General features: G+C 43.9%; 1 protein-coding gene and 1 long non-coding RNA gene across 2 annotated transcripts in view; one reads left to right on the top strand and one right to left on the bottom strand.

The window, feature by feature from the left end:
* DNMT3A (DNA methyltransferase 3 alpha) overlaps positions 1 to 26,551 on the top strand; it is an 806,037-nt gene that overhangs the window by 154,231 nt on the left and 625,255 nt on the right. The window lies entirely within an intron of this gene.
* LOC115467002 lies at positions 4,452 to 16,230 on the bottom strand. The gene is made up of 3 exons (XR_003941630.1): positions 16,219 to 16,230; positions 5,650 to 5,656; positions 4,452 to 4,533 (listed from the first exon to the last, which is right to left on the bottom strand). It is a non-coding gene; the product is annotated as an uncharacterized LOC115467002 (long non-coding RNA).

Here is a 26,551-nt window from a genome sequence, read left to right as displayed (position 1 = left end):
TCACTGGGCTAAAAATTTCAATGTATTGTCCACATAGGCACACGGTATAAGAGGCTTGGGAGGCTAAGCCTCCCCAGCCCAACCGCTGCCCCTACCCCGCGAGCTGCAGGCTTCCGAATCTCGGCCGCTCTCCAGCCACGTAGCAACGCCAATCATCTCCCGTCTGCCCTCAGCTGCCTGCATAGCTCCGCCCTTGTATTTCCTGTTTCCGCGAGGGCAGAACCATGAGTCCGGGCCTGGTCGCTGTGTTGCGTGGGAGGGCGCGAGCCATTGAGAAAAGGTTCTATCTGGTTGAAAATCGTCATGAGACGTTGAAGGAAGGTTCCATCCAGTTCAAGGTGCACCAGACACAGCGGAGAGAGAGGAGGAAAGGTCGGCTCGGAGACAGAGACAAGACGCGGCTGGGGGGTGGGGAGCGATGCAGGGCCGAAACGACAGATGGGACAGAGGGAAGATGATGATGCAGGGCAACAGGGGCTTCAGGATGGATCAGCAAAACCATACTCCAAGGAAGTAGCACCAACAACACCAGGAGCAGGAGGAGATGGAGCCTCACTCCCCTTCCAGTGGGCAGCAGGCCTCTATTGAGAGCGTCAATGAAGGTCTCACCATTGATCTGACAAACTTCCGAAAACCAGGAGAGAAGACCTATACACAACACAGCCACCTCTTTGTAGGAAATCTGCCCCCAGACATCAATGAGGAGGAGCTACGCAAGATGTTTGAGAAATATGGCAAGCCAGGAGAAGTCTTCTTCATCCATAATAAAAGTTATTGTGACTTATTTTTATTTATTTTTTCTGAGTGTTATCAGACAATTATGGATTTAAGCTCCACCTCCAACCCCGCCCCCTTTAGCCTCCCCAAACAGTTGGGCCACCGACCGCATATGATTTTCCACAATGTCTCCAAGATCTTTTCCTTGTGTGGAGACTTCTAACTCAGAACCCAGCTTTTTGTACCTGTAGTTAGGATGGCTTTTCCCAATGTGCATCACTTTTCAGTTGTCCATATTAAATTCCATCTGCAAGACCTCAAAAGTCTCTTTTGATTTAATGAACAATTTTGTGTTGCCCACAAATTTGATCATCTCATTTGTCACTTTTTCCTTCAGATCATCTTTGAATATGTTAAACAGTCCAGGTCCCAGTACAGATCCTTTAGGACTCAACTAGTGACCCTCATCCATGTGAATAACCAGCCATTTAGTCCTGTTCTTTGTTTCCTGACTTTTAGCCAGTTTGCAATCCAGAAAAGAGCATTGACTATCGACATGACTGTTTCATTTTCTAAAGTCTCTCATCAAAGACTTTGTCAAATGCCTTTTGAAAATCAAAATACACTATGGAGCTTATTTTCAAAACATATAGACATCTCAAAATACCCAAATGGACGTCCATGTACTTGAAACATCAAAATTTTGATTTTACAAAGGCAGAAAAGGGACACCCAATACTGCAGTACGCCCAAATAGCAAGGGGGTGTGTTTGGGGTGGGACAAGGAAGGGCCCAAAATCAAGACGTCCAACAGCGATTGCTGAATGGGAAGAAATGTCCAAGTCTAAAAAGAAGGATGTCCTAAGTTAGAACTGTTTCAGTCACATCTAGTTTACAGAAAGGTGCTTTGATTGAGCAACTGACCACTGGAGAGTTTGACACCCCCTTATTTTAATCCTCCAGTGGTTGCTGCCCCCTCCCTCTTCTCTGAAAATTTTACTGAGAGGGGATACACTAAGCTTTATGACAACTTCAGGTATTATGGGCATTCCTAGCAAAGCCGGAAGCAAGTTTGAGGAGCAGCCTCGTGTTCCTGGAGGGCTCACAATTACAAAATAAAAAAGTTAACATGGAATTTGAACCTGGGTTCCTTGGTTTAAAGTCCACTGCACTAACCACTAGGCTGCTCCTCTGCTCTGTTGGTAGGGCTATGTGCCAGATACACATCCTTGTCCCAGCCAGTGGCGTAGCCACAGGTGGGCTTGGGTGGGCCAGGGCCCACCCACTTAGAACTGAGGCCCACCCAACAGTACCACACGTTTAGCAGTAGCTGGTGGGGATCTCAAGCTTCACCAGCTGAAGACTTCCCCCTGATGGTAACGAAAATGCTACTCTCCACGATACCAGCACCTGCACATGCTTAGTTTTTAGCAAATGCTTGCTGCAGACTGCCAAGGTGGAAAGAAGCATTTTCCTACTAGCTGAGATTTTTTTTTGGTGGTGGTTGGGTGGGGAGGAGGCACTTGGTGCCTACCCACTTCTTGCCTAGGCCCACCCAAAATCTGTTTTCTGGCTACTCCCCTGGTCCCAGCTTTTTTGCCATTCATTTGTTGAACTTTCCAGTTAGTAAAATGGCTATTAATGCTGAATATCCACTGCACACATACGTCCATCCATGTGGGATAGACAATTTTTTTTTTTTAACGTTATAAGGTGAATGTCTCTATTCTGATTTGGACGTCCTTTCAAAAATGCTCCTCTATGGATCATTTTACCAGACATCAATTTTCCTGACTGCAAGTTTTGCCTGTTTGGTATGGCTATACTGTATGTATTTCCTTACTGTTTTACTTTGGAGTTCTTTTTTCTTATTGTTTGTTTTAACTTATACACTGCTTAGACCTACTCATTAGATGATATAGCAAGTGCAAAACAAACCATAAACCATATCAATATCACCTGGCTTGCTGTCATCCACTTGTGCTACTGCAATATCTTCTGTCTCAGCTCCAAAGTCTACCTGTCCCAAGTGTTTTATGCTGCTTCACACTCCAAATTCAAATTCCAGACAGTGATCTCAAAACATTTCTTCTAGAACTTACAGCGTCTCTAAGAAGTCATCAGTGAAGCTAAAAACACATGGATTCACTGTGTCTGGGACAAACTATGTGGCATAGATGTTACACCCTTTTGGCTTGATAATGTATTGTAAGCCACACTGAGCCCGCAAAAAGGTGGGAAAATATGGGATACAAATGCAATAAAATAAAAAATAAAAAAATAAATAAGAGCTGCTCATTTATCTTCTAATGCCAAAAGTGCTCATCTTTGCTTCAGAGTTTTCAGTATAACATTAAAATAATAGATCAAAAAACGCTTACAATGATAAGAGATTCTTGCTAAGTTTCATTAATATATATGAAATCATACAATGAGCAGCTCATGCCTTCCAAATCAGGATGGCAGAAAACGTGGATTTTTATCTTTCACTTTGATAATGTTTTCTGGTGTTTTCTTACACATCGTTCAGTGGTTCGCAAGCCAATGTTGCTTGGCAGCAGGAGAAACCAGCTTCCCAATAGATACTGAATGATGGCCTGGGAGTTAATTAGGCAAAGGTAATGGGAATTGTTTACATGGATGAGACAAGTTAGGCACAGTATCCTAGGGAATAAGAGAAAGGAAAAGGAGGAGTTAAGCACAGGGACTGTCAGCCTGGAGCACCCTAATGAAGGTCTGGTCATGAGAAGACTGGATTCTGAACCTCATTCAGAGAGAACAGAGTGAAGCTGCTGCCTTCTGAGAGTCCCCAATGGGGAAGAGTCTTGAAGTTGGAGCTAGTGGAACATAGGGAAGCACCAAACAAAATCATCTACCAACATGAAGGGATAAGAGCACAGAAATTCTGCTGCCACCTACTAAGAAATAAGGAGATCCACAGGGCAAAATCTTTGCCTCAACATATTCACCAAGTTCAGGAGGAGGAGAGAGCTACAGAGTAGAAGGAGGCAAGAGATAAAGAAACAACAAAGGCACCATCATCAGGAGTGAGGAATACTTTGTAGTTATATTTTTTCAGTGAGAGAGTGCAATGTTGGAGTTTGAAGTGCATGAAACTATGCAAAGGAGACCTAGAACGTTTTATTTGATTAAACGTTATGATAATTGTTTCAATTATTTAAATTGATTATATATAGTTTACCATTTACTTTTTATCTTCTTTCATACACAACTATTCGTTATTGGAGTGTCCATTAAAGGGAGTTTTTATTTTATAGACAAGTATTGCCACCCGTATTCCTTGCTGTGCATATCAACATTCCATCCTTGTAGAGGGTAGAAGTGTAAATTAGGCCATAGACACCACAGATTGTTTATGTACCTACCTTTGGAGTAACTCTCAGCCCCAGTACTTAAGAGGGCTGGTACAATGAGAAGGGAGAAAAAGGTGAATGACTATGCAAAATAAAATTAAAAAATGTATTTATTTATTTATTGTGCATTTGTATCCCACACTTTCCCGCCTATTTGCAGGCTCAATGTGGCTTACATTATTCCATAATGGCGATCGCCATTTCCGGCATGAGGAAATACAAATTGGCATTGCATTAAATGTTCATAAGTGAACAAGTAGATTAGTAGTCAAGTATAGAGAATTTATTATCGGGATAAGAAATAGAGTGGTGTAGCGTTAAAGTTCATTCGTGACAAGTTGGCAAGTGCAATTTGAGAGTAATTCTATAAGGGGATGCTTGGATTTAGGTGCTAGGAAAGCTTCTATTTGAAGTCTATTCTATGAAGAAAAGAAGGCACCTACTTTTTGTACAGAATGCTAGAGTAAGTCACCTTACACACACCTACATCGCAGATGCAGGCATTTCTGTAAAGGCTCACGCCTAGATTGCAAAAGAACACATGCAGATTATAAAATTTTATATGTGTATATGTAAATGTACACCCCACCCATGCATTGCCCAAACTCCACTTGCAAAGTGTATGCCACTGTGTCTTGGCACATGCTTACACTTTACAGCTGGAAAATGATCATTCATACATACATGTGTCCACATACACATAAGCAACTAGAATACCAGCATTTACATATGTTCTTGCTACCTAAATCTAGGCATCAATTTATATAATTTCCCTTAAAATGCATTAATCAATGTTAATTAATTCAGCAGTGTGCTTTTTTCCATTACTAAACATTGACTTTGGAACAGCCTTCCTGTAGCTGTTAGATTACCCAGCTTTACAAATCCATTGAAGACTCACAGTATTTATATTGCCATGCACAGCTTTCTGGAGTATTCCTGCTAGCAGTTGCTGATTTTTTTTTATAAAAGGCAAATGCTCATTATTGTTTGTTTTTAATTGATTTATGTTCAGTTGGATGTTGATTTTCTATGATCTGTTATATGGGGGGGGGGGGGGGGGGGGTTGTACTGTGTTTGTGTTATGTTGATGTAATCCACATATGAGATTATTGTGCTGGAGTTTTGGAATATAAATATGTAACCCCCTTTTTTGCACACCTGGGTAGCTGCCTGGTGTAAACCTGGGAAGGTGGGTAGGAGTACACATCAAATTTGTTAGTTTGGGACCAGGATTTATCCTGAGAGGCCACAGCAAACTGCCTCAGACTTCTGTTTGCATGGTGTAGTGTGTAGGGTGGAGGGGAGAGAAGAACAAAGAAAGAGGACCAAATTTTAGGGTGGCCAGTGTCCGGATTTCAGTTGCATGGTATTACTTTCTTTCCCCTGTCCATGAGCCTGGCAGAGTAGTCAATTTTTTGCCAAGATGCAACTAGGCAGCCAATTTGCAAACTCCAATGTGGAAACAAACAGAGGAGATCAGTAGTAGCTACAAACAAATCTTTATTGTAGAATTTCAGCCTAATGTAATGCCTGACAAAGGCCGTTTTTCGCCCACAGAGGGGCTGCATCAAGGGTTATGAGGTGTATATACTGATCTTCACTGCCAAATGATTAATGCCCTTGGATGTAGCACCATAGTAGGTTAAAAAAAAAACCCCAAAAACAGCACAGTCACTACACAGTGATCAAAATGCTCTCCAGGAGATGGCAGTGTGCTCACAGACACATGTCAATAAAGATTTGTTTGTACCTACTACTGATCTGCTCTGTTTGTTTCCAGAGTAGTCAATGTGCCATATTCTGTCAGTGCCTTAAAGGTGTGAGGGTTAAAGGCAGTGGTGTGCTGGAGCCGGCTCGCACCGGCTCGCAAGAGCCGTTTGTTAAATTTTCTGGCATCTTGCGACCCGGTTGTTGGCCCGTGCGAGCCGGCTCGCCTCCGCTCCCCGCCCCGCAAATCCATCTTCCGTCTGCCCTCTGCTCCCCATAGTAGCCCTGCTGGTTTCCTTTCTGCGCTGCCGCCGCCGTCCTGCCTTAAAAAAATTAATTTTCCCTCGAGGCGCGCCAGCGTTGAAGCGAAGGCAGCAGGCTCAGCTCGATTCCTGCCTTCGTTCCGTTTCTTCGCATCATGGCTCCGCCCTTGCACAAACAGGAAATATGTCAGGCAAGGGCGGAGCCATGATGCGAAGAAACGGAACGAAGGCAGGAACCGAGCTGAGCCTGCTGCCTTCGCTTCAACGCTGGCGCGCCTCGAGGGAAAATTAATTTTTTAAAGGCAGGACGGCGGCGGCAGCGCAGAAAGGAAACCAGCAGGGCAACTATCGGGGAGCAGAGGGCAGACGGAAGATGGATGACCAGGGGAGCGGAGAGGGCTGGAAGATGGCGGAGAGGGCAGGGGGGGAGACGAGGATTGCTGGACATGGGTGGGTGGATGGAGGGCAGGGGAGAGGAGAGGAGGGTTGCTGGACATGGGTGGGTGGGTGGATGGAGAGGAGGGCAGGTGGGAGAGGAGGGTTGCTGGACATTGGTGGATGGAGGGGAGCGGAGGGTTGCTGGACATGGGTGGATGGAGGGCAGGGAAGAGGAGGGTTGCTGGACATTGGTGGATGGAGGGGAGAGGAGGGTTGCTGGACATGGTTGCATGGAGGGGAGAGGAGGGTTGCTGGACATGGGTGCATGGAGGGCAGGGGAGAGGAGGGTTGCTGGACATGGGTGGGTGGATGGAGGGCAGGGGAGAGCAGGGCTGCTGGACATGGGTGTGTGGATGGAGGGCAGGGGAGAGGAGGGTTGCTGGACATGGGTGGAGGAGAGGGAAGGGAGAGAGAAGAAATGCTGGACATGGGTGGATGGAGGGCAGGGGAGAGGAGGGTTGCTGGGCATGGGTGGATGGAGGGCAGGGGGAAGAGGAGGGTCGTTGGACATTGGTGGATGGAGGGGAGAGGAGGGTTGCTGGACATGGGTGCATGGAGGGGAGAGGAGGGTTGCTGGACATGGGTGCATGGAGGGCAGGGGGGAGAGGAGGGTCGCTGGACATTGATGGATGGAGGGGAGAGGAGGGTTGCTGGACATGGGTGCATGGAGGGGAGAGGAGGGTTGCTGGACATGGGTGGAGGAGAGGGAAGGGAGAGAGAAGAAATGCTGGATATGGGTGGAGGGGAGGGAAGAGTGAGGAATGAGATGAGAAGAGGGAAAAGGAAGAGAGGAGAATAACTGCAAATGGATGGAGAAAATAGGCAGAAGCTGAGGACCAGAAATGAAGAAGAAAGGAGGAAAGAATAAATGGAAAGGAAGCCCTGGAAACGGAGTTAAGAGGACAGATAGCAGCAGAATCGGATACTGGGCCAGCATGAGCAGAAAAACAGTCACCAGACAACAAAGGTAGAAAAAAACTCATTTTATTTTCATTATAGTGTTTGGAATATGTTCACCTTGAGAATCAGGTGCTCAACATTAAAAGTTTATATTTATTTACTTATTTATGGCATTTTATCCCACATTAAACATGAATTAGATTGGAACCTGGGATCATTTAATAGTTTTTTCCTGGAGAGAGTAATGCATTGCCCCCCCCCCCCCCCGGCTATAGTCAGCTCTGCAATTTGGGGGGGGCGCAGAGGTGGACGGGGGGGGCAGAGGTGGACGGGGGGGGGGCCCCGAGGTGGACCAGGGAGAGAGCCTGTTGTTAAAAATTTACCAGCACACCACTGGTTAAAGGAATCACAACCACCTATGACCCCCCCCCCCCCCCCTTGCCTATGAGGGACTGACTAGATATCTTAAATTTCAAGGCCATCAAAGCTTTCTTTTCAACCCTTTCCAGGCAATTATTTATTGTTCCCTAAATCCCAATAGTTTGAGAGATTAACCTTTAGGAAAGAATGAATTAAGGAAGCTCATGGAAGGGTATCACACAGGACACATGAAATACCAGTCGGCCTTTGCTCCATGTTCAGTATGTTTTGTGGGTACAACTGTGATAGGTATTAAGTTTGTGGCTTGGGGGGGGGGGGGGGGGGGGGGGGAGGGGGGAGAAGGGATGCAGTTGAGCACATTGTCATTATTTAAGCACCTCCCACTTAACCCTGCATTTGGCAACACCATTACCTCAGCTTCTCATTCCCCAGCCGGTTTTTTTTATTTTTATTGACTTACCCCCCTCAATAAAACAAGAAAAAGTTTTGGGTACTTCCTGCTTGCCCATTAGGCTTGAAACCATCACTAATACTAGCAGCTAACGATTTACTCCGCCTCAGACCACATGTAAAGCCCCAGTGCTAGAAAATCATGTGCTCACCTTCGGGTCTTCTGAATGAATCTTTGCATTCAGGTTTAATAGTTAATACCTTCATTACCATTGCATTTAAACAAGCAGTGTACTAATGTCTACACAACTCTTTGTGAATAATGGCTCCCAGTCGTCTACTGATATGTTCAAACAATACACCAAAAAAGTAGACTTCAATGTTCACTTCTAAATATATTAGATATTCAGCTAGGAGGAAAAGGTCTCATAAATCATTGGGATATGTCACTATATAGTGATTTAGATACCTTGGGGCACATGTTCTGGCTCTGCCCTCTGGTGCAGCTCTTTTGGGGAGCTGGCCTTTCCTCATTGCAGTCACAGTGGGGATGCTCTGTGGTGTGTGAACCTTTGATACTATTTTTCAGTTACAAATTTACAGGGACGCCGCCTAAAGGTTTTAAGAGATATGTGCAGTGGACAATTTTATTTGGGATTACAACGATTCTGAAATCCTGGCGGTCAGACTTAATGCCACCTCTTGCATGTTGGCGTGCACAGATGATTCAACAATGCGGCCTGACAGATGCCGAGTGAAATCGTTGGACAGCAAGGAGGGAGTAGAGTTTCGCACGTTATGGGAACCGTTGTGGTTAACTATGCCCTCTAGGGCACGAAATTTCATCTTGAACATTTAAATAGCTCACAAGTGGATAGAGGGAGGGTGGGGGAGATTTCTTTTAGTTGGAATGGTTGGAGGGTAATGTTTCTTGTATACCTTAATTCAACATTGCTGTATTGGTTTGGAAGTTTTTTGCTCATATTGGTGTTCTATTTCGATGCAATTGTTGCCAATAAAAATGATCAAACATAGTGATTTAGATATCAGCAAATCCCTCTGGTGATTGAAGTAATCATAGACCAAAAAACCCCTCCTTCCTCGATTTGTGCTATATGTGAAAAAACTATTATGTGTGAAAAAATTTTCTTTTTATATTTAACAATAATGAAACCAAAATGACCAACAGTTTAACAAAAACAAATATCATCCCATTTATCTGAGAGCGTAATCGGTCCCGACAGGCACCTGTTTCTCTGCTGCTTTTTCAATCAACTTGTGTTAGGGAATGTTACTGGTTGTCTTGCTGCATTCTTCTGTCGACACAACTCTTTTGTGCACTAACCTTCTTTCTGCATAGGGATGCCATCATAGTAATGTGGTAACATAGTAAATGAGGGCAGATAAAGACCTGTGTGGTCCATCCAGTCTGCCCAACATGATAAACTCATTACACATGGTATGTGATACTTCATATGTATATCTGTCTTGAATCATAGTGAAGAATTTGCACCGTGCTCTGCACTAAAGTGCCCTTTTACTAAGGTGCGGTAAGCACTAATACATGCTTACCACAGGTTAAAATGCACTATCACGGGGCGTACTCAGACGTCACACGATAGTTTTTGCATATGCACTTGCTACCCACGCACTAAAAAATAAAATGTATATTTTAGCACTGGGGGCATGTTTGGGGGCAGAGAGTGGGTGTGGCTATGCTAATTGGTTAGCATGTGGGCATTGTCATGCATTGATTTGTACAGGACTTGCACGTGGGCCCTTACCACCTACAAAAGAGATGTCATATGTGCTTGCGTGGTAATGGCCACACGCTAATGGGAAAAAATCAGTCAGGTCTGTTTTCAGGATATTTACTGAAAATGCAGGAGATAAATTTTGTGCTTTCTCTCTCTTTTAGGTATTATTATTAGACAGAACTGCTCACTTAGTTCCAGATCTCTCCGATGCGGGAAAGGGATACTCCATGTCAGGCCCAAGACATGCTACTTCTATTTAGAGCAGGGGTTCTCAATCCAGTCCTCAGGACACACCAAGCCAGTCTGGTTTTCAAGATATCCACAATAAATAGGCATGAGAAAAATCTGAATGCATTGCCTCCATTGTATGCAAATCTATTCATACATATTCACTGTGGGTGTCCTGAAAATCTGACTGGATGGGTGTGTTCCATGGACTGGGTTGAGAACCCCTGATTTAGGTAGACAGTCCAGACAATGCAGTGGTCTCTCTAAAGGGCTCTTTTACTAGGCTGTGGTAAAAGGAGCCCTGCGATAGTGGCCGGGGCTCTTTATGCCGCAGAGGGTAAAAAGGCTGAACAAAAGACATGGCCATGCAGTAAGTTTGCTGTTTTTTTGCATGGCTATGTGGGGGGGGGGGGGGGGGGGGGGACACTTACCCCCGCCCATTGAGGTGGAAATAAGGGCTCCCATGGTAACCCGGCAGTAATTGGGTAGCGCACGGCACTGCTTGATTACCTTCGGGTAACCCCTAGCAAAAATATTTTTTGAATATTCCCGCAGGTGCCGGAAACGCCACGTGCTGGGGTTGGAACTACTGCTGGCGCCCGCGTTGGGACGGTGGTACTTCCGGATTGCCAAGCAGTAAGCTCCTATTGGGCTTACTGCCGCTTAGTAGAAAAGGCCCCTAAGTGAATTCCTTTTAGTTTGAAAGAAGATATATTTTGTGTACAAAAACCAAAAGTGGTGGGAAGCCCTTATGCACGACCATGAATTCCTGATAACAGAATATACTGTAAAAATTGTATAATTTTAGTCCATCAGGCTGTGCAATTGAATATAAATTTTATGTATGAAAGAAGTGCCTCTATCAGATGCATAACGTGCCCAGGTGGCAGTGACAGGGTATAACTCTCATGGGACTGAATGTTAGTGATAAACTGTTCCTTCTGGCTAAAGCACACTGATGTACTTTGGAACTCTGACTCGCTTGAGTAAAGCAGTTTCCAGAGTTGGGAATATGGTTTTATTGTCATCTTTTTAGACTGAAATAAGCGTTGTTTTGATCAGAAACTCAACTGGAATTTAGTAAGAGCTTAAAACTCAAACAGATAGTAAGATAGTGAGGGTAAAATGCCTGAGAAGAATTTGAACCTGCTGAGGTCTGTACTTAGCTGCATTTTACTCTCGAATGAACAACAAACTGGAATGTATCTTACTCATACTAATATTTATTTATTATTTATTTAATTTCTTTTATACCACCTACAAGCCTGAAAGCTATCAAAATGGTGTACATTCAGGTACAGTGGGTATTTTTCTGGACTCACAGTCTTAGAGGCCCTTTTATCAAAGTACAGTAAGCATTAATGTGTGCTTACCGCAGTTTAAAATGGTGTAACGTGGGGCACATTGAGGTGTCCCACAGTACTTGTGACAACTGTGCATGGTAACAGCATGTCTGGGGGTGGAGAGCGCATGCTAACTGATTAGCACGTGCTTCGCATGTGAACCCTTACTGCCTACAAAATGGGTGGCAGTAAGGGTCCACGCAGTGGTGGCCATGCACTAATACCAGCATTAGTCTGTGGCCATCAACGTAGAAAATAGAAAATTGTCCATTTTTCGGCCGCAGCAAAAAGTGGCCTTAACTCACGGAAAAGACCCATGTAAGGGCATGCTACAGACACTTTTTTGCCACGGCTTTGTTAAAGGGCCCCTTAGTTTATACCTGATGCAATGAAGAGTTAAGTGACTTGTTCAAGATCACAAGGAGCTGCAGTGGGGTATATAGCACGTTGAAATCTAAATCACAACTATGGACAGGGGTGGAAAATTCTGGGCATCTAGCTCACCACAATAAAAAATTTACTGGTGTCCAGAACTGCACTAATTGAAATGTAGATCACTCTACTGGCAGGACAGTTTTACATGTGTTGCCAATATAATGCATGTGGAAGGTAATTCTATAACAAGGTGACCGCTAGTTATGGTGCCTCCTATAAACCTATTAATAAGGAAAAGTGACAACTTTTTATATAGAATATTAGCACAAATGTTTGAAAATGCACATACATTAAGATGTAAATGCACGTATGGCTGGTGTAAATTCCCATGCCTTGATGTTAAAACATATGCAGCCAGAAAACACATGCAAATGACTAGAATATCATTTGCAAATAATTGCTTATGCATCTTCTTGCTACCTGAACCAAGGCAGCTTCTTGGATTACTCCAAAGTGGTTTGCACCAAGTTAGAGACAAAGGGCCCTGTTTACTAAGCCGCGCTAGAGGCGCGTTAGTGCTTTTAGCATGCGCTAACCATTAGCGCGTTCTAACTGTGTAGGCACCCACAATATTCCTTTGGGCGCCTACACAGTTAGCGAATGGTAATTTTGTGCACGCGCTAAAAACGCTAGCTCATCTTAGTAAACAGGGCCCACAGCCACAGCTATAGGAAACCCCAGTGTCTGCTGGCACAGAATGGGGTAAACCTGAACAAAGCAGGGAAGGTCAGAGAAAGGCTGAAGGGAAAAGAGGAAGGGAAGTAAAACCAAAATAGAACAAAACGTAAAAATGAGCCAAAAAAGTAAAATAAACAAAACAAAACAAAAAAAACATGAACCTAGAAAAAAAGCAAAAATTAAATTCTAAGCAAAAGAAATGTTTCCCATGCTCTTACAGCTTTTGGCTGGCACCCAGTTTTTCTAAATATTTTTCCACCCCTAATTGTAAAAATGCCAAAACTATTTTGCGCCAAATCCTTTACATTACCACAAGAATACCACATCATAATATGCCAAATCCATCCATTTATCATAAGAATGCCATATTATGATCTGCAAAAGCCTGAGAATTACCATAAAAGCAGCACTGTTACGTGCCAAATTCCTAGAGCCATGAGTATGACTGGCACTTAAATCATACTGCACTTAGCTTAAAAGCTCTGAATGTGGCACTGCTAGTGTGTTCCAGATTGCTCTCTGTTATTGCATTTCCAGAGCATGACTGTGAGAAAGAGTCTGGTCGGGCTTATTTGTACTTTTTTCCTGGTGGAAACATGAGCCAGCTAAACTTCTTTTTTTTTTTTTTTAGAAAAATACTACTTGCAAAAGTATTTTGATTACATTGCATAAATGTTGTTTCAAGGCCTGCACAGATATGAACTCACACAGATGCATACGTACATACATATAGACACACATATATTAGCATGTACATAAGAATACACTAAAAATAATGTGTGGTGTGGATAAAGATCAAAATTCAGAAAAGAAAACAAAAATCCACATGATACGAAATGACAATCAGGGAAAAAGCCTCAAAGAGCTTAGAGACTATAAAATAGGTCTCAACAAGCTAAATGGACACAATGGTCCTCTCTTCATCATAGGCAAAAAAAACCTGAGGCCACAGCTATGAAAAATCTATTCGCTGTAGCCAAAAAACGCTTTATTTAAATATAAATTTTTCTTTTCAAGTTAACAGATTTTCAATGCATTGAACACTACACTAGGAACACAGAAAAATATCCATAAATAACTGGTTCATTTATCTCTGTTCAATGTTCTCAATCAGATGCTGCTCCCGCTAGCGGGATAAGTGAACCAGTTAGAAGTTAATATATCTTTTGTAGTTTCTGCCCATATCAAGAGCCCTCAGTGGTTGGCACATGTGAAATAGGACACCCTGTAAGCACAGAGAAGGTTCAGAAACTCTGTTAGGCCTGTGAATGATGGTGTGGATGGGTTCTACATTCAGTTACTTACTGTGTGTTATGGGCAACCTTTCCACTGGCAGTTTCAGGTGAGCAGGCCCCATTTCAGCAAAAGTTAAATCAGAAGCTGGAAGGGGGTAATTAGACTTTCTGTATATGTAGATCCAGTTGGTATGACTGGAGGAGATAAGTAAGGGAGGCCTGGGTTAGAGAAAAAAAAGAACAGGAAATACTTAATGCCACACACTTGTATTAAAAAAAAAAATCTTCATGATTTCAAAGGAAAATGATGAAGGGGTCTGATGGTAACAATGATGATAGTCATTACAAATACAGCCATCTCTATGTTACAGTTCACATTTCACAATGAAAAATCTCACCTGTTAAAGAACCAAGCAAAGGGAAAGAATTTGTGAAACAAAAGTAAGTAAGGGAGCACCAAGCTGTATTTTACTCTATTGGTTGCCCAGGAGAGATATCATGTGAGCAGTGAGTGCCAGATCTCAGCTAAGAAAGAGCTGCACGCTTAAAGGGATTGGGGAGCTGCCAACCTGCTTTCCTGCACTTTTCTGCCGTTCCACAGGGAGTTGGAAGACAGTCAAGTATGAAATATCCCTGACTGATTTTAGTGTATTACGTCTAGCAAGCAGATCAACCCCCACCTTTCTCTCTATATTCTCCCCCTACATGGCCTCTCTCCTCACTCTTTCTTTCGTCCCCATCCATTTTCAAGGCCTCTCTCTCATAACCTACAATGTGGTGTTCAGTAAATACAGAGGCATTACTACTAAAGCACCTTCCTCACTGGTCTTAGCAGTGTGTTTGAAGTTTCCTGTTTTTATTGTATTCTAAGGTTACTAAAGATAATTACACTTTTTCATCTTTAAACTGGTTTAAAGTGCAGTTTGTTGGAGACAATTAAAATGTGTAAGGCACTGTAACACCATAGTACCCAAATTACACCTTTCTATCTTTCTTCATAGTTTGCGCCAAAACTAACAATGTGAGTTTCGTACTTGGCCATTTTCTTAGCTGATCTTGTCATCTTTCTGTTCTCTGCTGTGATCTTTGTTTAGTTAGAAGCAGATTTTTCTCTGGAAATGGGTGAGGCAAGGTTTAGATCTGCAAATGCAGCAGGGTGTCAGCAAACATAGAGTACAGAAAACTGACCACAGAAGATCAGCTAGAGCTCAGTAATGGAGAATCCATGTGCCAGAGAGCTCATTACACACACATACTAGAGACTGATGTAAGCTGTGTGTAAGAGTCACTCCTTAAACCTCCGTGCGCAGAGTTTCAAAACACAAGTTTACAAAGATGTTTACGTCCAATGCAATAAAGTTGTAAGCAAATAATGTGTGCAAAAAAGTGTTGAACACAAGCGCGTGCAACAGTCGCCATGGAAACATGTACAGTGGTGGAAATAAGTATTTGATCCCTTGCTGATTTTGTAAGTTTGCCCACTGACAAAGACATGAGCAGCCCATAATTGAAGGGTAGGTTATTGGTAACAGTGAGAGATAGCACATCACAAATTAAATCCGGAAAATCACATTGTGGAAAGTATATGAATTTATTTGCATTCTGCAGAGGGAAATAAGTATTTAATCCCTCTGGCAAACAAGACCTAATACTTGGTGGCAAAACCCTTGTTGGCAAGCACAGCGGTCAGACGTCTTCTGTAGTTGATGATGAGGTTTGCACACATGTCAGGAGGAATTTTGGTCCACTCCTCTTTGCAGATCATCTCTAAATCATTAAGAGTTCTGGGCTGTCGCTTGGCAACTCGCAGCTTCAGCTCCCTCCATAAGTTTTCAATGGGATTAAGGTCTGGTGACTGGCTAGGCCACTCCATGACCCTAATGTGCTTCTTCCTGAGCCACTCCTTTGTTGCCTTGGCTGTATGTTTTGGGTCATTGTCGTGCTGGAAGACCCAGCCACGACCCATTTTTAAGGCCCTGGCGGAGGGAAGGAGGTTGTCACTCAGAATTGTACGGTACATGGCCCCATCCATTCTCCCATTGATGCGGTGAAGTAGTCCTGTGCCCTTAGCAGAGAAACACCCCCAAAACATAACATTTCCACCTCCATGCTTGACAGTGGGGACGGTGTTCTTTGGGTCATAGGCAGCTCCTCCAAACACGGCGAGTTGAGTTCATGCCAAAGAGCTCAATTTTTGTCTCATCTGACCACAGCACCTTCTCCCAATCACTCTCGGCATCATCCAGGTGTTCACTGGCAAACTTCAGACGGGCCGTCACATGTGCCTTCCGGAGCAGGGGGACCTTGCGGGCACTGCAGGATTGCAATCCGTTATGTCGTAATGTGTTACCAATGGTTTTCGTGGTGACAGTGGTCCCAGCTGCCTTGAGATCATTGACAAGTTCCCCCCTTGTAGTTGTAGGCTGATTTCTAACCTTCCTCATGATCAAGGATACCCCACGAGGTGAGATTTTGCGTGGAGCCCCAGATCTTTGTCGATTGACAGTCATTTTGTACTTCTTCCATTTTCTTACTATGGCACCAACAGTTGTCTCCTTCTCGCCCAGCGTCTTACTGATGGTTTTGTAGCCCATTCCAGCCTTGTGCAGGTGTATGATCTTGTCCCTGACATCCTTAGACAGCTCCTTGCTCTTGGCCATTTTGTAGAGGTTAGAGTCTGACTGATTCACTGAGTCTGTGGACAGGTGTCTTTCATACAGGTGACCATTGCCGACAGCTGTCTGTCATGCAGGTAACGAGTTGATTTGGAGCATCTACCTGGTCTGTAGGGGCCAGATCTCTTACTGGTTGGTGGGGGATCAAATACTTATTTCCCTCTGCAGAATGCAAATAAATTCATATACTTTCCACAATGTGATTTTCCGGATTTAATTTGTGATGTGCTATCTCTCACTGTTACCAATAACCTACCCTTCAATTATGGGCTGCTCATGTCTTTGTCAGTGGGCAAACTTACAAAATCAGCAAGGGATCAAATACTTATTTCCACCACTGTACATCGTGCATGCGTTAGTAGCAGAATCAATATTCTCATACCTTATTGCACATATAATTTGCCTTCAGTTTAGCCTCCCGTCGTGTTATTCAGCTAGCGTGCCCTGATTAGTGCGCGCTAACTGGATATCACAGACTTAACCCAGGAGCACTTACCACCTCCTAAATAGGAGGTGGGAAAGAGCTGCTATGTTAAATCTTTGCAGGTATGCACGTTAATGGCAAAAAAAGGGGGGGGGGGGAGAATGTTTTTTTAAAAGTGCCATGTTGAATCTGGGCTTAGCGTGTGGGGAAAGCCTCATGTTAAGACACACTAAGCCCAGATTCTAACGTCCTTTAGTAAAAGGGCCTCTAAATTACTTAAGCTATTGAAGCGGTGTACATTCAGGTACAATAGGTAGTCGTTGCACGCTGTCTTCTTGTGTGTTAAACTTATTTCTGTATTGGTCAGCAGTAACAGTGCAGAAAATTATGCTCAGAACCCATGCTGAATTCTGTGACGAGCCTTCAGCATTTTGTACATCAGCCTACAAATAGCTGAAGTGTGGCTGGTGGGAGTAGTCCTGGAGGAGAGAAGGAGGTCAGGGGGTTAATGAGGGAGCTGGGGGTGAGAAGTGAAGGGGCACAGATTAATTAAAACTGAAAATGCCACTTCTCCCAAATGACAGAGTTGAGCATAAATAAAACCCTTTCTCAGGCTGAATTATTTGGCTGGCAGGCAGTCTGGGTGAGGGTGTTGAGGAGTTGCTTCCCTGCCTGTGGCATCATCTTTCTGTTCTCAGAGCTGTCCTAGAAAAAAAGCATGCTGCTGCACTAACAGAGCCTAATGAGCCCTTCAGGGAGGACTGCAGGCTGCAGCTTGCACCCCACCATTCTCAGCCTGTCCCTGGCCCCTCAATCTTTGCCTCAATCCACTCCGGAAAACGAAAAAGGGTCTGTGCTGTTAAACGGGTGGTTTTCTCATCTTCCTGCACGTCCCTCCCTCTCCTTTCAGCAGTGTTACTCAGTTTGCCTTTGCAGTGCTGTAAGATAAAAAAGATTTAAAAAAAAAAAGCTGGGCAGCTGCCAACTCTGCCAATACATTAGAAAGCAGTCTAGAGAAATGAGATCTCTCTGGCTCTCCTCCTGCCTATTTTTACTTTCCTCTGTCTCTCTTCTCTCCTCTGTTCCTCCCCTCCCCCTCCCTTTGTCCAATCTCCTTAGTTCTTTCTCAGTTCCCTCCCTCCTCTTCTCTTTTCATTCTGCTAGCTTCTTCTGGGTTTCACTCTTCTGCAGCTTGTCCTTTCCTCAGTCTCTCAATGTCCCTTCTTCCTCTTTCAGCTCAGCAATGTTTTTTTTTTTTCTTTTTAGCTCATCAGAATTTTTTTAAATACAGACATAAGCTCATGATTGCCCAAGGCTCTCCTCTCTTGAAAGAAGGGAGGGGGGCCACTTTTTTTTGGGAAGTGATCCAAAAACAGACTCATGTAGGGTAGAGGTCGCAGCGCGTATAGTACAAAGACCAGATAAGCATACTGAGCACAAAATAATTTCTTTCTCAGAAAATACAAGCCATATGAAAATGACTGAATTCACATTTTATTGTGAAAGTAAACATTGCTTTCTGAAATTGGGTGGGTCCTGTGCAGTGTTCTTAGCTCAGGTTGTACTCTATTAGCACTCTTAACAGAGTAAGTGATGTCTGGCGTAGCTAGGGGGGGGGGTGCAGGGGGAGCGGTCGCTCTCGCAAACAGATTTTTAAAAAATTGGCGCCTATACCGTTCTGAACCGGCGGGGCCGGGACATTTTTTTTTTTTAATTTGCGCTTTCTCCCCTCCCTTCCCACCATTCCACAGCACGCCTCCCTCTCCAAGCCCAACACCACTCTCTGTTTTATTTGTTTGCTATTATTTATAATGGACTTGCCATTGAATAATCTATTTCTGTTTAGGATCTGCTGTTAGAACTGTGGTATTTTATTTATTTCCAGCCCTCTTTGCTTTTTTGGCATAAGATATATTAAACTACATAGCATCAGAGATTGTTCTGAGTGTCATTGTTTAGCAGAGGATCTAGGTAGGAAAGCCACTTAGAACATTCTTATATATTGCAGCTATTGTATAAGGGCAACATACGTTCCTATGTGTTGTTACAAAATAGCCTAGTGGCCATTTAAATTGTTTTGAATACCTGCTCCTGAGGGTATATTTTATTTTGTTACATTTGTACCCTGCACTTTCCCACTCATGGCAGGCTCAATGCAGCTTACATGATGGGGCAATGGAGGATTAAATGACTTGCCCAGAGTCACAAGAGACTGCCTGTGCCTGAAGTGGGAATCGAACTCAGTTCCTCAGGACCAAAGTCCACCACCCTAACCACTAGGCCACTCCTCCACTCAACAAGAACCAGTGCATATATAAAAAAATACATGCTGCCCGATATTCAGGCAGTGGTGGACAGTGCTTTGAGTGCCCGCTGCTGGCATTGAATCTGGATATTCAATGGCAGGCTGTTTACAGCAACCAGCATGGAATATCTGGGTTTTTCAACGCTGGCTAGTGCACAACTGATTAATTCGATATTCAGACTTAACTGGTCATGGCTTAGCGGGCAAAGTTGGGCCTGCTTTTTATGCAACCTTATTTGACTGCTAAGTCTGGCTGGTTAAGTTCAGAATGTTGGGATTTAACTGGTCACGCCTCCGGAACACCCCCAACATGGCCGGCTTTATTTTCGGCACTAACCAGGCATTTTCAGTGGCAAAAGCTGGTGCAATTCTGCTGAAAATAGCCGATTGTCTGCAGAGATGCAAGTTAACCAGTCACTGTCCGTTCCCAGCTGGTTAACTCGTGCTGAATATTGGCCACACAGAGTCCAGAAAAAGCAGGATCCCTTACATAATTGTAAAATACTTTGCGATTGTTTAAACATTTAATATGACTTTTCAAAATACCTTTATTAGGAAACTCCCCTAGCAAATGCTTTGCATCGTATGCCTTATTTTGTCGCAAAAATTTAATCACAACTTTATCTTCTTCGCTAAGCACCATTTTGCTAAAACGGATCTTAATGGTCACTTCCTGAATAATGTCATTTTGAAAACAGGGATCATGCAGTTTTTACAGCATGTTACAGTAACACCTGTTAATAACAATAATACATTTTTTTTATAATAGTTCATTTGTTTTTGGGTTATTTGGAAAAATGTTCGGAGTCTAATTTTTTCCAGACACAGCATATATGCATAAGTGTCAATCCCGCTCTTGCGATACCTGTTCTCTGCCCCTTGTGAATACCCATGCATACATCAACAAAGCAGGTGCTGTGTTTTCTGAGCACTTATTTTCATGCACATATTACTCCAGGTAATTTTGTAAGTGCCCACATGAGCCTATAACATGCTGTTTTTACATGCTTATAAAATTGCCCCCATATTTTTTCTTTAATCAGTTATGGAACAGAGTGACCTTTTCCACTCTCTAACTCAATGAAGGTTTTTATTGGGCAAATGAGTTGCCAAATTAATGAGTCTGTCATGTAGAATCAAATTAATTTTCATATGCAACTTTTGATCTGGCTGTAAGATTGGAAAACAAAAAACCTGCTGCCCATGTGCTGTAGTGGAAGATAGGCCCTCTCAGTTCCATTCTGAAATATCTGCTCAAATTGTTCAATTGGTTTTCTGAAGGTCCTAAACACAAAGAATTGAAGGGAAAGCCTGAAATCAGCTGAGTTGTCAAATAGTAGGGAAAAAGCACAGAAATGATAAGGATCTTAAACCTCATCCAAGCTGCCCAATTTCACTCTTAGGGGCCCTTATACTAAGCTGAAGTTAAAAGTGGTCTAGGCACATGAAATTGGTGCGCACTAGGCTATTTTTTTTACCATGGCGGGAAAAAGGCCTTTTAAAATTAGTGTGCGGCTATTTACTGTCTGAGCCCTTACCACCACTTATTTAGAAGGTGGTAAGGGCTCTCGTGCTACTCAGGGGCGTAGCCAGACTTCGGCGGGAGGAGGGTCCAGAGCCTGAGGTGAGGGGGCACATTTTAGCCCCCCCCCCCGCCGGCGCTGCTGACCCACCCCCGCTGCCATTGCTGACACCCCCTGCCCGCCTGCCATTGCCGACACCCCACGCCGCTGCCAGCATCACCATGAACAACTTTGACCTCCCCCTGCCGACGACTCTCTCGACCCCCACCTGCCTACCCCCGCCGTTGCCTACTTTTGCTAGCGGGGGACCCCAACCCCCACCAGCCAAAGTCTTCTTCCTTCGTTTGGTTTCCGAGTCTGACATCCTGCACGTTGTACGTGCAGGAAGTCAGACTTGGAAACCGAACGAAGGAAAAAGACATCGGCTGCCGGGGGTTGGGGTCCCCCGCCAGCAAAGGTAGCAGACGGCGATGGCGGGTTAACGTTGGGTTGTCGGCGGGAGGGGGGGTTGAGAGGGTCGTCGGCAGGGGGGTCCAGGGCCAAATCTACGGGGGCCCAGGCTCCCGTGGCCCCATAGTAGCTACGCCACTGGCGCTACTTGTGTGGTAATCAGGCAGCGGGCGGCAATGTGGCCATGCTGCTGGTTACCGTTGAAAACGCCACTGTGGTAGAAAATAGGAAATTATTTTCTACTGCGGGAAACTGCGCGCACGCTAACTTTAGAACTACCACCGGGTCAATTTGGTATGAGCTATCTGCGCAGTAGCCCTACTGCATTTTAGTAAAAGGGCCCTTTGTGCATATCCATAGATAAATGCTAGCATGCCTTTGTAGAAGGACCCCTAAATGACAGAATAACAGGTGATTTTTCGTGCCATTCATGTCAAAATGATTACTTTTCTTCACACATGTTGTCTTTGTTATGAATGCTGGGACACAATTTAGGTGGCAATTCTATAAATTGGTTCCTCATTTTAGGTTCCACAGAGGGGCGTGCCCATGGCAGCTTACCTCAATCCCCCATGGATGCAACCTTGTAAATTAGGGAAACCATCTCAAAGTTGGGCAAAAACTATTTTCCTGTAATATTTTCCCCCAAATTCAGGAGGGAAGAGTGCAATGAATCCTTTTAACTTCCTAAATGTGAGCATGTTCCATCTGCCCTGGTATTCTGAGCAGTGTGTGTAACTGTGGTTAACTGTGAGGGAGATAACTGAAAAATAACTTGTCTTATTTTTATGAGCACTGACAAGCATAGTTTGAGAGTTAAACAGTGGCAGATGGTGGTGCTTTCAGGAAATGACAACATCCAATCGTAGGAAAGAAGTGCTGAAAATGATGTAGATAAGGACCATAAGCCTTAACCAAGCTGCCCAACTTCACTCTTTGTGCATAACCTTAGACCTCAGTTGATTTCAGGCTCTCTCTTTACTACTTTATCTTTAGGAACCTCTTTGTTTATCCCAAGCTCTTTTGAACGTGATTACCTTTTTGGGAGACCATTTCATGAGCCCACCAACCTGTCCCTGAAGAAATATTCTGTGATGTTGTTCCTGAGTCTGCCTCCTTGGCATTTCTTGTTCTAGAGCATTCTTCCCTCTGAAAAGCGTTTGCGTCTTGTGCGTTGTTTATAGCTTTGATGATCCCACTCCTGGTACAGTCATCATAAGTCCTAACATAGCTGTAGTCTGTGAAAAACAGCAGAAGACATCCAAAACATCACAGTCTTGGATATCAAACCAAACTCCTAGCATTAATGTGGGTGTCAGGCAGCTATTGGGTGGGATTTGTTGTATCACAATCTGGTTATCATAATGAATTACTTTGGTAAAATCTGGGTGTAAATCCTTTGAATATTATCATGGTCTTGGCTGTTTGTGCCTGACTTTGTCAAATTGCATTAATCTAGTCTGACTACAATTTAAACAATCCCACCTGGTAGTAAATCTGAGTAGATTAAATATTTATAGTCTGTTGTTTCATTCTTTTAGCGCATAAAAAGCAGATTACAAATTAAGAGGCATATTTACTAGAGTGCTGTAAGTTTTTGCACTTACCACATCTTAACTTCAACTTCAAATGAAAGCGTAGTCACTAACATTTCAAAATGATGGGGTATACCAAACATAATATAAATTGCCCAACCCTAGACGCAAAGAAGGAGCTTGTGTAATATGGTGTTCAGTACTGACTGGAACTCAGAAAGCTGGGAGGGTTCCCCATTCCTGTGTTACCTGAGGGTGAGTTATTTCATACTGCATGTGTGCCTGCTGGGCTACATGCCACATTTCAGCAGTGCAGAAGCATTCTTTTTCTGGCCTCCGCATGAGGGTTCTTTGTTCATCTGCCCCTTCTATCCCTAGTAGAGGAGTAGCCTAGTGGTTAGTGCAGTGGACTTTGATCCTGGGGAAACTGAGTTCAGTTCCCACTGCAGCTCCTTGTGACTGTGGGCAAGTCACTTAACCCTCCATTGCCCCTGGTACAAAATAAGTACCTGAATATATGTAAACCGCTTTGAATGTAGTTGCAAAAAACCTCAGAAAGGCTGTATATCAAGTCCCATTTCTCTTTCCCTAGTATCTCTCTAAGTAAACACTGGGCAGGTAGGTGCAGCCTTTGTCCCCTTTCAGAGCCTTTGAAAAGGCTGGCTACTGTTTGTTTAAATTGGAGGGGAGGGAGGCTGGTTGTGTCAGCATGATAAGGGAAGGGAGAGCCTGTCCTGTTCTCATTTTATAGCAGTACTGGGGAGACTTTTAGAGCTGAAGGAATGCGTCTGCACTCCAAGGGTGGGGGGTGAAAGCATTTCAGACAAAACTAACTTAAACCCCAGTGCTGTGAAAAGCTGATGAGACAGGTTTCTTGATGGAATTGTGCCTCTGGAAGAGCCAAGCTAGGTGTTGCAGTCCCTTTCAGGATTCATGTACTGTGCAGTGAGGAGGAGGTCTAATGTACGGGAAATACAGGACTAGAAGACCCCATTCAACTAGGGCTAGTGCAAGAATATTGTGCTCTAGGAGAACCCTTGCCTCACCCCCCCCCCTAAAAAATTAAGTTTTAGCCTGTCAGACTCCCCCCCCCACACACACTGATCAGACTCCCCCCCCCCCACCCCACACACACACACACTGATCATTAAATTCCACAATCAAGATCATTCCATAACAATTCTATAAAAACACAGAATTGGATATCATACTTTTAAACACCAAACTTTGTGGCCTTTTACTAAAGTGTGCAAAAATCTGAGTTTAATGCAGGATTTTAGTAAGTGCTAAGCCCAGATTTACTGTGGCACTTTTTTAGGGCATTTTCCATTCTTTGAATTTCGTCATGTGATAATGTTTGCATTAGTGCCCAGTACCTGTAAAAGGTTAACGCAAGAGCCCTTCTACTTCCTACTTAGGAGGCATTAAGTCAAGTGCTCCCACATTAATGCCACATTAGCCAGTTAGCACACGCTAATATGAATGCCCATTCTCCACCCATGTCATGCCTCTTCCAAGAAATATTTCTGAAAAATACCTAACGTGTGAGTTAATGCACACAGACAGTCACAATACCACAAAGCACTTTAATATGTTTTGCAGAAGCCTGTTTTTCCTGCGCTAAGTTTGTATTAGGGCTTGACACCCTTTAGTAAAAGGGCCCTTTTGTTTTGTGTGTGTGAAAATTACTCCACAGAAACAATACTATAGGTTCTATACCACTGGTTCCCACACCTTCCTACGTATTGGTCTTGCCTTCAGCTGGGCTGGTGGGTACTCGTGAATCACTTGTTTGCTCTTTAAAAAAAACTACTAAGACTAGGGGAAACATAATGAAGCTACTAAGTAGTAAATTTAAAACAAATTGGAGAAAAGTTTTCATTCAACGAGTAATTAAACTCTGGAATTGGTTGCCAGGAAATGTGGTTAAAAAACAGTTAGCTTAGCAGGGTTTAAAAAAGGTTTGGATAATTTCCTAAAAGAAAAGTCCATAAGCCATTATTAGGATGGACTTGGGAAAATCCACTGCTTATTTCTAGGATAAGCAGCATAAAATCTATTTTACTGTTCTGGGATCTTGCCAGGTACTTGTGACCTGGATTGGCCACTGTTGGAAACAGGATACTGGGCTTGATGGACCTTCATTCTTAATATGCATACAGTGGAAATACAGAGCATACCAATCTCCAAAACAAGCAGCAATGTTTCCAAAAGTCCTATGGCCTTAGGAAATGTTAAAATGACAGTAGTTAGGATTTATTCATAACCTTTGCATGGTTCCGGTGCCCTTTTTGCTGACTAGCATGCCAGTGAATTAATATGGAAGGCATGCTAATGCCTGAATATCTTTAGGGCCAAGAGAAGGAAGGAGAACAGACCCGTACACAGGAAGTACAATTATTATACAGATAGGATATTTTAGCTGGAAACTTGCACCAGCATTGAACAGTGGCATAGCAAAGGGGGGGGGGGAGGGGCAGGACGGGTGGTCCGCCCCGGGTGTCAGCTCAGGGGGGGTGCTCCCTGCCAGCTCCCCCCCCCCAGGGTGCAGCATGATGACACCCCCTCCCGACCCAGTGCTTACCCTCCTCCGTCCAACCAGCTCCCTACCATTAAAAAAAAATCGGAATCCGAGGCGAGGCGCAGCGCCTCGCGCCTGCAAGTAAAAGAAATGTGGACCATCTCATTGGGCCTTCCCTCGCTCTATCTGTCCCACCCTCCGCTGACGCAACTTCCTATTTTCGCAAGGGCAGGACAGACAGAGCGAGAGAAGGTCCGATGAGACGGTCCACATTTCTTTTACGTGCAGGCGCGAGGCGCTGCGCCTCACCTCGGATTCCAATATTTTTTTAAAGGTAGGGAGCTGGTTGCACGGAGGAGGGTAGGCACTGGGTCGGGAAGGGGGGTGTCGATGCACCGAGGGGGGGTGTCATCGTGCTGCACCCGGGGGGGTGCAACGGCGAACCGCCCCGCCCCGGGTGGCAGCCCCCCTTGCTACGCCACTGGCATTGAATATCCAGTTTTAGGTTTGCCACTAAAGCTTATGCAATTAGGTGCAGTATTCAGCCCTTGACTACATAAGCTGAACTGCTTAAAGTTAGGCCTGCTATATATGCAGCCCAAATTATGTGGTTAACACAAGACTACCTCTACTTCAGGAAGCAGGTGAAAGCTTGGCTCTTCAACCAAGCCTTTAAAAGAAGAAGTAACTAACTTGTTAGTCTCACTCACACACACAAGGATTGACTCAGGCTGCACATACTGCAGCGGGACATGTTTATCCACTCCTACCCTAGCTGAGATAATATTTAACCATCTCTCTGACTTCACGTGCAACTTTCTTCAAATCAATCACCTTACTTTCTAATTCTTCCTACTTTCTTACTCATCTATATGTTACAACTTTGCCTTACCCCTCACTACCAATTATAATGTTCTAGTACATATTGCAAGTAGTACACCATGCCATACTTTGTATTGTTCGAATATTTTTACTGCTCTAATTGCCTATTGCTCATGTGTTTGATCTATTCTTACTGTACACCGCCTTGAGTGAATTCCTTCAAAAAGGCGGTAAATAAATCCTAATAAATAAAAATGTGGTCAAGAGCTGAATATCAGTACTTAATCACATAAGTGCCATCTCCACCCCCGGAACACTCACAAGTTAGCCAGTTTTGGCACAGACACTAACCACATATATTCATTGGCACTTAATGGTTAAGTGCCATTGAACATCAGTGGTTAGCTACAGACACGTGATTTAAATGGGCCAGAGCCTCTCCTGCCC

The sequence above is a fragment of the Microcaecilia unicolor genome, chromosome 3 (genome assembly GCF_901765095.1).
Source record: "Microcaecilia unicolor chromosome 3, aMicUni1.1, whole genome shotgun sequence".
Classification (NCBI taxonomy): Eukaryota; Metazoa; Chordata; class Amphibia; order Gymnophiona; family Siphonopidae; genus Microcaecilia; species Microcaecilia unicolor.
This window is presented reverse-complemented; position numbering and strand designations above follow the sequence as displayed.